This window comes from Miniopterus schreibersii, assembly GCF_964146895.1.
Source record: "Miniopterus schreibersii genome assembly, chromosome: 18".
Lineage (NCBI taxonomy): Eukaryota > Metazoa > Chordata > Mammalia > Chiroptera > Miniopteridae > Miniopterus > Miniopterus schreibersii.
This window is the reverse complement of record NC_138121.1, coordinates 7,760,612-7,773,797: the sequence shown is the minus strand read 5'-3', so window position 1 is coordinate 7,773,797 and position 13,186 is coordinate 7,760,612. Positions and strand designations below refer to the sequence as shown.

At 52.2% G+C, this 13,186-nt stretch overlaps 1 protein-coding gene across 3 annotated transcripts in view; it reads right to left on the bottom strand.

Annotated features, from left to right (window-relative positions):
- AKT2 (AKT serine/threonine kinase 2) overlaps window positions 1–11,224 on the bottom strand; it is a 46,849-nt gene extending 35,625 nt beyond the window's left edge. The window contains exon 1 of one of the 3 annotated variants that reach the window (XM_081117993.1): window positions 11,032–11,224. The gene's annotated coding sequence lies outside the window, so the exon portion shown is untranslated. The remainder of the gene's footprint in view (window positions 1–11,031) is intronic. The other 2 variants (XM_081117992.1, XM_081117991.1) reach the window with 2 other exon arrangements.
- Between the last annotated feature and the right edge of the window lie 1,962 nt (window positions 11,225–13,186).

Sequence of the window (13,186 nt, the reverse complement as noted above, 5' to 3'; positions counted from 1 at the left end):
GCACGATCAACAATGGATCTTATGGGAAACAGTGTCACAGACTGGGAGGCAAGGAGAAGTCCATGTTTAACCATCACATGCATAGAAGGAATTGTGCCAAGGAGCCAACGGGGGCAGAATAATGGGAGCGGGAGTCAGGGTGGCCTCAGGAACTAGATGCGTTTCAACCCCAGTTGTGAGGTTGGGCTGTGTGACTTTGGGGAAATTACTCCCTGTTTCTTCACCTCAGTTTTCTCATCTGTGTATTAGAAATAATAATAGTAAATACCACCAAGGCTGTTGTGAGGATTAAAGGAGTTAATCCACATTGAGTCCTTCACACAGAGACCAACACAGCAACTGCTCAACACCTGTCGGGTATCACTGCTTCCTCTGGTGGGTGGAGACACAGGGACCTTCACTTCCTACATCACACATTTCTGTAACATGAATTTTTTACCTATTCCACATCCTTGGTAAGAAGGCGGCATTAAAGAGATTTTTTCCTCTTAACACCACACATTCCCCCCAGCTGTCCCATCTGTCTACTTGGAGCAGGTAGGACTGGAGGCAGGCTGAAGACGTGGGTGGGCTGCAAAAGATACTGGGACAAGAATAAGCTCCAGAGCAGATTTCTTCTCTTCCCTGCCACCCCCCGCCACCTGCCCCCTCACCCACCCCAGGCCCTTGCAGCACCCCCAGAAATCATGTCAAATATTCAAGTCTGCCTAGTATGGGCTCCAAACATGCTGAGAGCACCGTGCCACGGCCAGAGAGGCCCTACAAACATTCTGACCGTGTCCAAGGCCTTCATGGAGACTACAAGGGCCCACCTGAGGTGGCCTCTGCCTGTTCTCCATCCTCATGGATCAGTGCGCTTCCCCACCTCACACACACACACACTTTCCCCCTCTCAGTCCCATGAACACTCCTTGCTTTCTCTCACCTCAGGGCCTTTGCACATGCTAATCCCCCCACGTGGCATACTGCTCACCATCTTTACCTGCTAAACCCTTGTTTCCTTAGGGAAGCCTCCCAACAGCCCCCTGCCCTATACTGATTCATAGACTCTCAGAGCTCAGCCCTCCCATCCCCTCACAGCATTCACCTCTGCTGTGTTCAGTCACCTGTACAAGCATCTGAGTAATAGTGTCCTCCCCCCCTGGACTGAGAGCTCCACAAAGTAGGGACGGGGTCTGTCCTGGTCCTGTGTCCCTAGCCCCACCCAGCACAGGGCTAGGCCCAGAGCACAAGGTGAGGGTGGCAAACAGAACCACAGCTTTTGAGCTCAGAGTTCTGCCAAGTGAAGGCGAAACAAAAAATCCTGCAGCCCAGCCGGGCATGGCTCAGTGGCTGAGCATCGACCTAGGATCCAGGAGATCACAGTTCGATTCCCCAGTCAGGGCACATGCCCGGGTTGCAGGCTCGATCCCCAGTTGGGGGTGTGCAGGAGGCAGCTGATCAATGACGACTCTCTCATCATTGATGTTTCAATTCTTTCTCTCTCCCTGTTGTTCTCTCTGAAATCAATATATATTAAAAAAAAAATCCTGCATTCGTTTATTTTACAAATATGGCACCCATGCTGTGTCAGCACTGCTCCAGTCACCATGAGGCAGCAGTGACCAAAACAGAACTCCCTGCCCTGGGGAAGCTTACAGGGGTAGGGGCGGGGATGGGGATAGGGGACGGAGGGTGGACAGGCATTAAGATAAGTAAGTAGGCAAATTATACAGTATATCAGAAGTTGACAAATGCTACGGAGAAAAGCAGCATGCGGAGGACTAGATGTTGGTAAAGGGGCAAGGGTTTCAGATTTTGTACAGGGTTATGAGAGGAGGGCTCAGTGAGATGGTGAAATCTGACCAGAAACCTGAAAGAGACTAGGCAGCCAAATGGAGATGTGGGGAAGAGTGTGCCAGGCCCAGGAAGAGCAGTGCCAAGGTATGGCCTATGTGAGACACAGGAGGTGGTAGAGGGGAGTGAGGCACATATGGCTCCAGAGAAAGCTGGGGCCTGGCAGGCAGGGACTGGGAAGCCACTGTAAGGGCTGTGGCTATTTCTGGTAGAGAGGTGGGGAACTGTTGGCTTGAGTAGCCACAGCAGATGAAAGCCCTGGCCCCAAGGAGGCAGGGGCTATATCACAGCCTTCTCAGGAGCTATCCCCAGAAGCAGCCCTGTGCACTAGCCTGACATTCCTACCACATGGCTCACTTGGGGACCATGAGGATCCACACTCTATAGATGGGAAAACTGAGGCTGGGAAGGATTCAGTTAGTACCTAAGGCAGCTAGGACACAGCCAAGATGACTGGATCACGCTGTCCCAGCTGAGACTCTTCTACCTCCCTCTGCTCTTGCTCCCAAGAGACGGTGCCCTCCCACCCCCCAGCCAGGCTGCCCTTACCATCCCTGACACCCTGCAGACCTGGGCTGTCCCCGACAAACACATACATGCGCGCGCACACACTCCCCCCCAAACACATGCACGCGCGCACGCGCGCACACACACACAAAGCCCCCCCAGCCTGGCTGAGGGGTTCCTCCCTCACAGGCTTTGCTCTACAGCATCACCTGCTGCTTCTCCAGCCAGGAGCTGAGGCCAGGTCTGGTGGCCTGAGTCCCATCTCATCACTAGGACACCTGGGCAGCAAACAGGCAGGGTTCCACCCATGGCTAGCATTTCCCGAGTGCTCACAACATGCCTGGCCTGGATACATACCAACCCTGATGGCAACCCTGCGAGGTAGGATGCTGTTACTACCCCCTTCTTCAGAAGAGGAAACTGAGACCCAGAGAGAACAAAGCACATGCCCAAGACCACGGATGATGCAGGAGACAGCCAATTTGACTGACGGGACTTTCTGTAATGATGTAAATGTGGCTACCGTGGCCAGTACAACTAAAGAGCTGAATTTTTACTTTTATTTAATTTTTATTATTTAAAATTTAAATGGCCACACATGGCTAGTGGCTAGCAGATTGGAGGTGCAGCTCTACAGAACCTCTGTTAATGAAGCAGCAAGAGCCTAAAGGCAGGAGGGGTGAGGTGAGTAACACAATGCTCACAGGCCTGAGGGGCCAAGGAGAAGCTCCCACCCGATGCCGTCACTCCTGAGCCCTGCCCCAGTCAGCCCAGAGAGTCCTGGTTGATTCACATCCTGACTACCACTTTCAGGCTGCACGAGTCCCTCTGAACCTTTGCATCCTCATCTATGAAATGGGACCTTAGTATCAACCTGAGCAAGGATAAGCTTATGTTATTTCAAAATATAGTTTTTCTTAACAACCCAGGGTCATCATGGGGACCCAATGAGATGTGCTGCACACACAGCCAGGGATGAGGCCAGCGTTTTGGAAGACAGGCAATTACACAGGCAAACTCTAAAGTCAAGGACCCACCTGAGCCTGTTAGTCAGAGCTATGGAAGTGGCAGCTATGTGAATACTGTCACTAGCTGGCTAAAAGAAATCATCCAGATGATTCACGACATGCCTATATTAACTTTTTGAAAATATCATCTAAATGAAAACACAGCTAAAAAAAAGTAGGCAACTTGCAGACACTACCTAAAATCACATGCTCAATACCCACCACAGTCACCCCAGGTCTTTGGACACCAGTTTGTAAAGTATGGCCCTGGGGACCCCAGACCTGCCTGCCAGAACTGTGCCCTGCCACCCTCCTCTCTCTTCCGCTCTAGCCACAGTGGATTGCTCTCAGTGTTACTACCATATGGAGGTACCTCAGGGCCTTTCCTGTGCTGTACCCCTGCCTGGTCCATTCCTTTGGGCTTTCACATTCATTGCCTGATGCCTCAGTTCAAGAGCTTTCTCCAAGACCCCTCCTGCCAAAGCCAGCTAGATGTGTTCCCTTCCTCATCACACCCACACCGAGCTCTCACAGGGCGAATGCTACTTCTCTGCCCCCTCCACTAGACTGTGTGCCACTCCCTGGTGCCCAAAACTATACATGGCATGTAACAAGTACTCAATAAATTAACCATAAATCAGACCCCAAGGCAGGGGGTGGGGAATGCCTCCCACCCTCATCCCTTCCCCCTGGCTCCGGCGAAAGAAGGGACTGGCTAAGGCCAGGGCTCCATGGGCATTTGGGGGTGGAAAGAGGCAGCCGCATCCATCTCCTAAGCAAGCATCAAATGGAGCTAATTCAGTCATTTCTGGGACAACTGAGGCCTACTTCGTGCCAGCTCTGTCAAGAGAAAGCAAAAAAGATCACTGAAATGACAGAAACCCCAGAAACAGTGGTTTTGACATTGGTAAGAGGCAGAAGAGGCAGTCTTACAAAATCAGGCTTGACCCCAGATAGACTTGGGCTCAAATTTTATGTCTGTCACCTATTAACACTTTGGGCAAATTCGATCACCTCCCTGGGCCTTCATGTCCTCAGTGGTGAAATGGGGAGCACAGCTGTGTCGAGCTCCCTGGTTGTGGTGAGGACTGGTGAGGGCGCCACATAAAACTCTGGAGCGGTGCCTGGCTCAGAGGGCAGCTCTGCTGACTTTCACAATACAGGCATCCTAGGTAGCTTTCTGTGCCACAGATTCCTATCTACAAAATGGAGGTGACTGCTACCCACTGCACAGGCTACTGTGTGTCTGAGCTAACATGTATGAAGTGCTTGGAGCCGTGTCTGGCCGAGCAGAGGCTCAGCAATGGGCGTGATTAATTCAGCAATGGGTGTGAATGGTTTTTCTGTATGGAGCCCTCCCCAGCAGGGAACCTCAGCTAATCTGCTTGCCATCCCCTCCTAAGGCTTTAGGCACAAACCCACGCCGCCCACCAGCAAGCCCAGACTGGCTGCATCCAGAGCCGTTTCTCTGCTCTCAGGTGCCCCACCTGACAATCTCCAACAGCAGAAGCAGCAGCAGCTCGGATCCATCAAGCACCTTCCCAGGAGGCCCGTGACAAGCACGAGGAACACGTTAGCTCCCTGATCCCTCCCTATAGCTCCAGAAAGAATGAGCAAAATACACCTCAGAGAGATGAAATAAGGTCCCCATGGTTCCCAGGCAACCAAGGGGGGAGCCAGGAGCAGGGTTCATACCCAGGCTGGCTGCCCCCAGCCTGGACCACTTGGCAATGAGCCACCAGATGAAGATGACCTGAAACGACACTGGGAGGGGGGCAAGAGAGTGGCAGCCACCCCAGTCCATTCGGAAACAGCCCACGAGGTGACAAACCAAGACAGGCTTCGATTTCTGGCCTTACCCTTAGAACATCTGTGTACGAGCTTCCTGGGCAGGACAGCAGACTCAAGGAACTTCCTGCAGGGACCTCTGACATGCAGTCTCACCTCAGCCAGCCCTGGCTTGCTGTTCCCTGCTCCACAAACCCAGCACAGCTGGGCCTTGCTGTGGGTGCGGAGTTGGCAGTGAATCCTGCCCCCAAGGGGGCCAGGCTAAGATCCTACCCTGCTGCCCCTCCCACACCCGCTCCCTCCCTCCCTCCCTCCTGGTCCTGCTCCCAGAGCTGTCTCCCCGAGCTGGGCCTCTCACTGCTTGGCTGGCTGTCCAGAAGAGCCTGCCACGGAACCACCCCACCGTGCAGCCCAGAGGCCTGGTGGTTGAAAGCATTTCACTTGGGAAGTTGAAGAGAGGCCCAGGGAGGGGTGTCCCTGGGTCCCCCAGAGGCTTGGAAATGAACCACAGGGACCCTCTTTTTCCATCCTCCCAATCCAAGGAAATTCTGGAGACCCCAAAAATGTGCTGAGGGGCTCTACTCCTTCTGGGAAGACACTCCAGAGCAAGCCTGGGAAAAACAACAGTAAGGCTCTCCCTCACTGTGCTAAACCTTAGGTTTGAGGCTCAGGTGCGGAATTAGCTGTCCTTACACATGGTTACCAAGTGCCTTCCTGGGCTGGGGTCACACTGCCCAAATTCAGAGCTTGGCCCAACAATGGCAGGTTAGGGGACCCAGCACAGGTTACCAAGATTCTCCAGTCCTCAGTTCTCACCACTGTGAGGTAAGAATCATAGCCGATTCCTTTTTGGTCAGAGGAAGTCTTCATTCAAGTCCTCCCATAGCTCCTTCACCACACTCCAGTCCCTACTTACACATCACCTCCTCAGGGAGGCCCTCCCTGATTATTCCACCTAAAATATATAATCAAAGCAAAAATAATACAGAAAAAATTTTAAAAATGAAATAAACAAAACACACTAATATCCCCACACTCTCTTTCCCCTGACCCCCATTTTCTTTGCTTTCCTAACATTGATTGCAAATTGATGTCCTATCATAGATTTGTTTGCTGGGTACCTGTCTCCACTAGAAGGTAGGCCCACAAAGCCTGGTATTCCAAGTTCTAGAGCAGCGCCAGGAATGGTGCAGGCCCTCGGGCACAAGCTGAATGGAAGGTACACTCAGCAAGTATGGTTTTTATCAGGTATTACTGTTGCTCTGCACTGTTACTTAATATTAGCCAAACTATCTGGGTTGGGGAGGTGTGGGCAGCAAATCAGCCCACTGAGCCTCCCCCTATCTGTCCCTAAAGGGAACAGCCATGGGCCCTAGGGAACACGGTGTGAAAACCGCAGAGGGAGGCGACCATCGGCCTCCAGCGTTTCTACAGCAGTGATTCTACTCAAGGGGGAAGTAGGAGGCATGTGAAACTCCCTGACCAGCTCTAAAATCTACCCCTGCCCCAGGCAGAAGTCTGAGAACCTCTCTTATGGCAAAAGGCACCTAATACCCTAAATCTGACCAAGATGCTCCTCAGGGTTGGCTGCAGGCTCTGAGTGACCCAGCCCCTGGCCTGCCCTCCCACTCCTTCCCTCATTGACTCTGCCCCTGCACCTCACCAAGCTCAGCTTCCCTGGGACTTTTGCACTGTGGTTCCCCACCACACCCCAAGGCTGTTCCTTCTCCTCATGTCTCCTTGTCAGTCTCAGAGGCCTTCCTGACAGCCCATCTGAAGAAGCACCAGTCACACCTGAGTTTAAATCACTGCCTAGCCCCTCCCTTTAACCTGCCCCTTGTTTATTCACCAAGTTTAGGGTTTGTCTCCCTGGCTCCATGGAGGTAGGGCCTTTGTCAGTACACCCCTGTATCCTCAACACCTGAAGCAATGCCAGGCATGCAATAGGTGCTCAATAAATAGTGGTAGATGAACAAAAACCTTTCCTCAGCTCTGCAATGCCTCAGGATCAAATCCACGCTTCTCGACCAGGCCCACCAGGCTCTAGGAAACCTGGCCCACATCCATGAGCACTTCTCCAACTCTCCCTGCCCACCCTTCCACCTTGCAGCCTTCAAAAGGGCTATTCCTCATCTGGGTCAAGGCCATTCCCATCACTCCTGGGGGCTGTGGTGAAGATTTAAAAAAAAAACACGCATATAAGAAAGAAGATTTAGCAGAAGCCGACATCTAGAAAGGAGCTGGAATTTTGACTTCAAAGGGGCTCTGGGTAGCAACTGTGTGAAAAGACAAATGGGCCTTGGGCACTGCATTTGCCAGTTTTTATTTGGTTACATGTCCTTCCCAGTCCTAACCCTCACCTGGAAACCAGAGATGCTGGTTTTGGCCATGTCCTTCTGGTGTTATCTGACAAGGCTCTGTAACCTGAAAAGGGCCTTCAAAATCCTTGCAGAAATAATAAGAATTACAATTCTTAAGATATCCTAGGGCTCACCACGTGTCCATACTCTTCTTAAATATAGAGAGCAGAAAATGTTTACTGCAGGTCTACTGTTACGCCTTCCCAGTTATAAATGGTTTCCACAAATTAACCCACTGAACCTTCATGACAGCCTAGCAGGAGAATTACCATTGTCTCATGACACAGATGATGAAAGGGCTCAGAGGGGTTGAGGAACCTGCTCAAGGTCACACACCAGCAAGTGAAAGGGCTGGATCTGAACTCTAGGCTCTGAATCACTTGAATGTAGCTCTTTACAGAGGTTAGAGAGCAGGATACCAGATTCCTGGATCCTGGCTGGGCCAAGCTGGAAGGCTGGATAGCAGGATACGGGAGAGGATGGGGGGTGGGGTGGGCAAGGCCCTCGGGATTGTTGACTAAGCATTTACACAGTGCCAGGCACTCTTGGAGAACTTCTCATGAATTAACTTATTTAATCCTCACAATAGCCTGAGGTGCGTGCTGTTCTGAGCCCACTGCAGAGATGAACACTGTGGCCCAAAGTCACACAGCCAAACAGTGAAAGTGCCAGAACTTGCACACATGCCCACTACACCATCCTTGTGTAGAGACCTCTACCATAGGTACCCTGGTAGCTGTGTCACGCCCTGCATATCACTCTTACTGTCTTCTTCCAGCTCCCAGCACACACTCTACCCTGGGTTAATAGATGCCCTGGCTAAACTCAGGATGGACCCAGTTCCACCAGCAAGCCAGGACTGCTGGACTGGCTGCCAACAGAGGTGCTCACAGCAGCCCTAGGCTCTGCAGATGAAGGGGAGGAAATACCCACAGATGCAGCTGGCAGGGTCCAGGGAAGAGGCTTTGAGGTAACAGAGACCCACTCCTGCTTGGGACCCAGTGAGCTAAGAATACATGGCATTCAAATCCCTGCTTGGCCCCCTAGATCTGACAGACCTAGGGCAAGGCAATTCCTCCTGAGCCCCAATTTCTGACTCTGCAAAATGGACAGAAACATCATATCCACCCGAGTGCAAATAAACCACTGTTCCAGTTACTTGCTGACAAGAGGCCAAACAGGGTCAGGGATTCACATCCCAGCTCTACCACTTCTGACTGTGAGACCTGGGGCAAATCATTTCACTCCATAGCAAGTGCCTCAGTTTCCTCATCTGTAAAATGGACATCACACTTCTCCTTACCTCATAGGAGTCTATAAAATAGGCACAATCAATACCCACCCCATAGGGTCATTTTGAGATTTAAATAAAATCATGTGTGTAAAAGGCCTGTCACATGCCTGGCATATGGTGAATGTTCAATAAACACTGGCTATTCACTAGCTCTGGAAATGGTTTGCCTCTCTGTAACTCAGCTTCCCCTTCTAAAATGGATCATGACAACAGTACCTACAGTTCTAGGATGTGAGTATTCAGCAAGTTAATCTATGTGAAGCATTTTGAACAGCGTGTGGCACATAGAATGCACTCAATAAATGTCAGCCATCAATCTCATGGTTATTGTTTTTATTGCTGCTGTTATCCTCATCAGGCAAACCCTCTAAAATTAGCAGAAGGAAACCAGAGGAACAAACCCCTAGTGGAGAAAAAGTCTACAGAGCCACCAGGGCCTAGAAAAGATTCAACGACCACTCTCTCCAGAAACCACAACCCATGGAAGCCAGTCAGTTTGGAAGCTGATGATGTGACCAGAAGCGATCATCCATCCCTTTTGACCACATCACCAGCCCATATTACCTGGGTCAATCGGGGACTGCAGCCTGCCCTCTGGGAACTCCAGACCCAGGGCAAAGGTTACCAGGCAAGCCAAGGTCACAAACCCGCCTGGAGAGCAGGGGCAGTGGCCTCCCATTTGGAGTTGGCTGCTCCAAGCGCCCACCCAACAGCCACAATGGGAAACCAGATCTGTGGGGAATTTGGCTATCCCAAGTCCTTCAGAAGAGCAGTCTTCCTCCCTCGATCAGGCTGGGCCAGGGGCACCCCCACCCAAGTCCCCTTGGCCTTTGCAAAGCGGAACAGCTGGGAAAACAGTGCTCAGCCTCATTGCCGCCTAATGGTGAGGCCAACTGTTATCGCCTGGTGGGGAGGTAAACATGATGGGCGCCTGGACTGCTAACCAGGGAGACACAAACAACCTCATTGAGGACAGAGGGGCCTGCGGTGGGTGGTGCCTGGCTCCTTCACACCCACCGTCAACCAAGGTCAGGCCCTGACTAAACTCCCCATGCTTGTCTGAGGCAGGAAAAAGGAACAAGTTTGAATGGCAGCCCACGGAGGACCAAATTACCCCAGTCCAGGCCTCTTGCGGAGTCCAAGAGGCCTCCAAATCACAGGAAGGGGGTCTCCTCACAATCCCAAGAATCAAGAAGTCCTCAGCCACCTTGCCCTGGGAGAGAAGTGTCCCACCAAACACTCCTTTTTCCAAAGTCTTAAGCAGGTCCAGGAGCACAGCTCCTTAAATCCAAGCTCAATACCCCTTCTGCTCCCTAAATGGAGCCAAAAGCTCAGAAAACTTCCAACAGCGGCTTCTAAGACATCTCCCCACACCCCCATGGAATGAACGAACTTGCCACAGAGGTATCTGTCTCACACACCTTAAAATAGTGTAATAGGAAAGGGTTCCGTGGTAGACAGCAGTCCAGTGTCCATCCAGTTCCCCACAAGTCATTAAGTTCAATAAAGGATGATCTCCCTCCAGCTCAGTGTAAACCCCAAAACCCCACCCACCAAACACAGGGGCCCCTTCTGATCATTAGCATTACTGCCCTCCCCAAATACTCCCCTGAACACCCGCTTGGGCCTGCCCCGTCCCTCAAGATTATAAACATCACAGCCCTCCTGCTTTGATGTACCGCTGGCTACGTTCTAAGGATGGCTCCCCCGCAGCACCCAGTGGTATAACCCAGACGGCACTACAGGGACCACACTTGGTACAGCTCCCTACCCAAAAGCCCCCACCTCTCCCAACGCGCTATAGGAACTGCTCCCACGGCCCCGAGTAGGTACAGCTTCCTACACTTGGTAAGACGCACCCCCTCAATGGCTCAGCGCTCGCCCACCAGGCACGCTCTCACTTCACACCCCACGAGTTCACCCCACAGCCCGCACATGCTAGGGTCCGCGCCCCTAGCGCTTCAGTGGTTCGGTCCTCGCACTTTGGTAGGCACTCCCCCCCCGCCGCTTCAGTGGTACGACCCACCGCCCCCGCCTCCAGCCCCTCAGGGCAAAACTACCGCCCCCGCGCAGCCACCCCCACTCAGTCCCGGAAGGGGGGGCTCGAGGACCGCTGTCCCCGCCCGGCAGGCACTGGTGGTACGGCCCAACGCGGCACTGCGGGGGGGGCGGGGGCGGGGGTCCGGACGCGACCACCGCGGGGGGGGGGTCTTTCGGGGACACGCACTGGCGCACTCACCTGTCACCGGCAGCCGCCCAGCCTCTCCGGCGGGGCTCTACTCCCGCCCATCGCCACGCTGCGCTTGGTCCCGCTCCTGTGTTTCCTGCCGGCGGTGGCGGCTGCGGCAGCGGCAACGCCTTCTCCGAGCCAGGCCCAACGGCTCGCACGGCGCGGCCCCCCCGCCCCCTCCCCCCAGCCCCCGCTTACCGCCCCGTCCCACCCTCTGGCCGGAAATACCGCCTTCTCCCGCCACAACAGGAACTGACGTAAAAGCGAGAGCTAGCCTCAGAGCACTACAGCGCAAGCGCAAAGAAAGGGGAAGGCGGACTCAGAGAGGAGCGCCTCGGTACAATAGGCGAGTTTGGGCCTGTGTGCGTTCAGGACGTGCCCCGCGCAGGCGCCGTTCTGAAAGAACTGGCAGGCGTGAGCAGGCGCTGTAAAACTGACTGACGCCCGCTTTCCTTAGAGGCTCGTCGCAGTGATGTTTCCCGGCAGCCCCTGTTCCTTATTTGCATACGCCTTTCGCGGCTCTCGCTTTTTCTCCCGTGTCCGGAGGCTCTTAAAGAGCCCTGGACCTGGGGTTAGGAGGAGTTGCCTTTTCGGTGTGTCCTTCGTGATTGAGCTCAGGCTCTGAAACCACACAAACCCAGCTTTGCATTTTCATGCTGGGTAGAAGGTTCGACTGTTCTTTTCTGTGCATCAGTATCCACATCTGCAAAATGGGAACAGTTATACCTGAGTAACTGGGTTATTGGACTATTTTATGTAAACAGAATAGTTTATATCAATTAGACATTATATGACTCCAAAATATTCTTCTTATCTGCTCATCATATATGCAATTAAATGTGGGATATAACTTTTTTATGGGGTAACACGGACCTACAAAGGCCTTAAAATCACCCTGCAAGAAAAGAGTTTTGCACACATGCTGGCCCATTTATTAGCTGGTGTACTAGACAGTTGGGGGACATCTAGCTCTCAGCCCCTTCTCTGGCTCGCATCGTTGGGTGGAGCATGTTAGATTATGAATTTGGGTTCCAGTATGCCACAGCTTGGCAAGTATGCCTTAGTTAGTGCATACTTGTAGGAGGCCTGGCTGGGAGCTGAGGAATCTTGGGTTCACCTAAGTCTGCGAGAGTTCCTCAGGCAAGCCCTGCTCAGGGGTGGGCCTTATGGAAACCTAATACTGAAACTAGCCCTTAGCTATGGGTTTCAGCTTGGAACTCACTGCTCTGTCTTTCTGATTCATGGTGTTGACCCACCACATGGTTGATAACTGACCAATGCCTCCCGCCACTACAGCCCTGACCATTTCAGAGTCTTACTGTCTGGTGACAGCTCTCTCCACTGCACAGAGAGCCCCAAGGTGGAAAAGACCAGGAGAGTCTCAGTCACCACTGTGTACTTAGCAAAGGGCCTGGCACAGAGAGGGCCCTTGGGGAATATTTGTTTCAAGAATTAGCCCTTCTGCTCCAATCTAGACTCAAGGTTACTGTGGCCTACCCTCTTTACTCCTCTGCATGCAGACAGAACAGCTCACAGCCCATTCCCCTACCTCTAAGTCTTCTTGGGCAACTGGAATCCCTGTCCCTCCTAGGGCACAGGATGGGTTATCTCACTGAATCTTCCAGGGGACCTGTGTATAAGCTCCTTGGTGTCCTAGCAGTCAAAAGTAAAGGCTTTCAAGTTATTTTAAGGCCTAAAGACATATCTGTACTTACGGTATAATTAAACAAAAGTCACCAAATACTATGTATGATGTACTCTGATATTTAATTTTTTTTTTCCGGTGCTGTTTGAGACCCTGCTGAACTGATTTTCTGACCCACTAATGGGTCATGCCTTGCAGTTTGAAAACCAGTCTGGGGGTGAACAGCATTCACTGGCTTTGGAAATGGCCCTGTGGCCTTGTCAAAATAACTTCACTTCTCTGAGCCTGCCCTTCCTCATTGCAAAATATCAATAGATGTTTATTTAGCAATTGTTATGGGCCAGGTTCTGTTCTTAACACATTCCTGCCGGTGTTCTCCTGTTGTATCAACATAATCTTGGAGGTTAGTGCAGCAGTACTGGTCCCAGGATGTTAGGGGTGGAGATGGGATTTGAACTCTGGCTGTTTGATACAAGAACCTGTGTTTTGCACTTATATCGTGCAGAATAATGGGAAGTA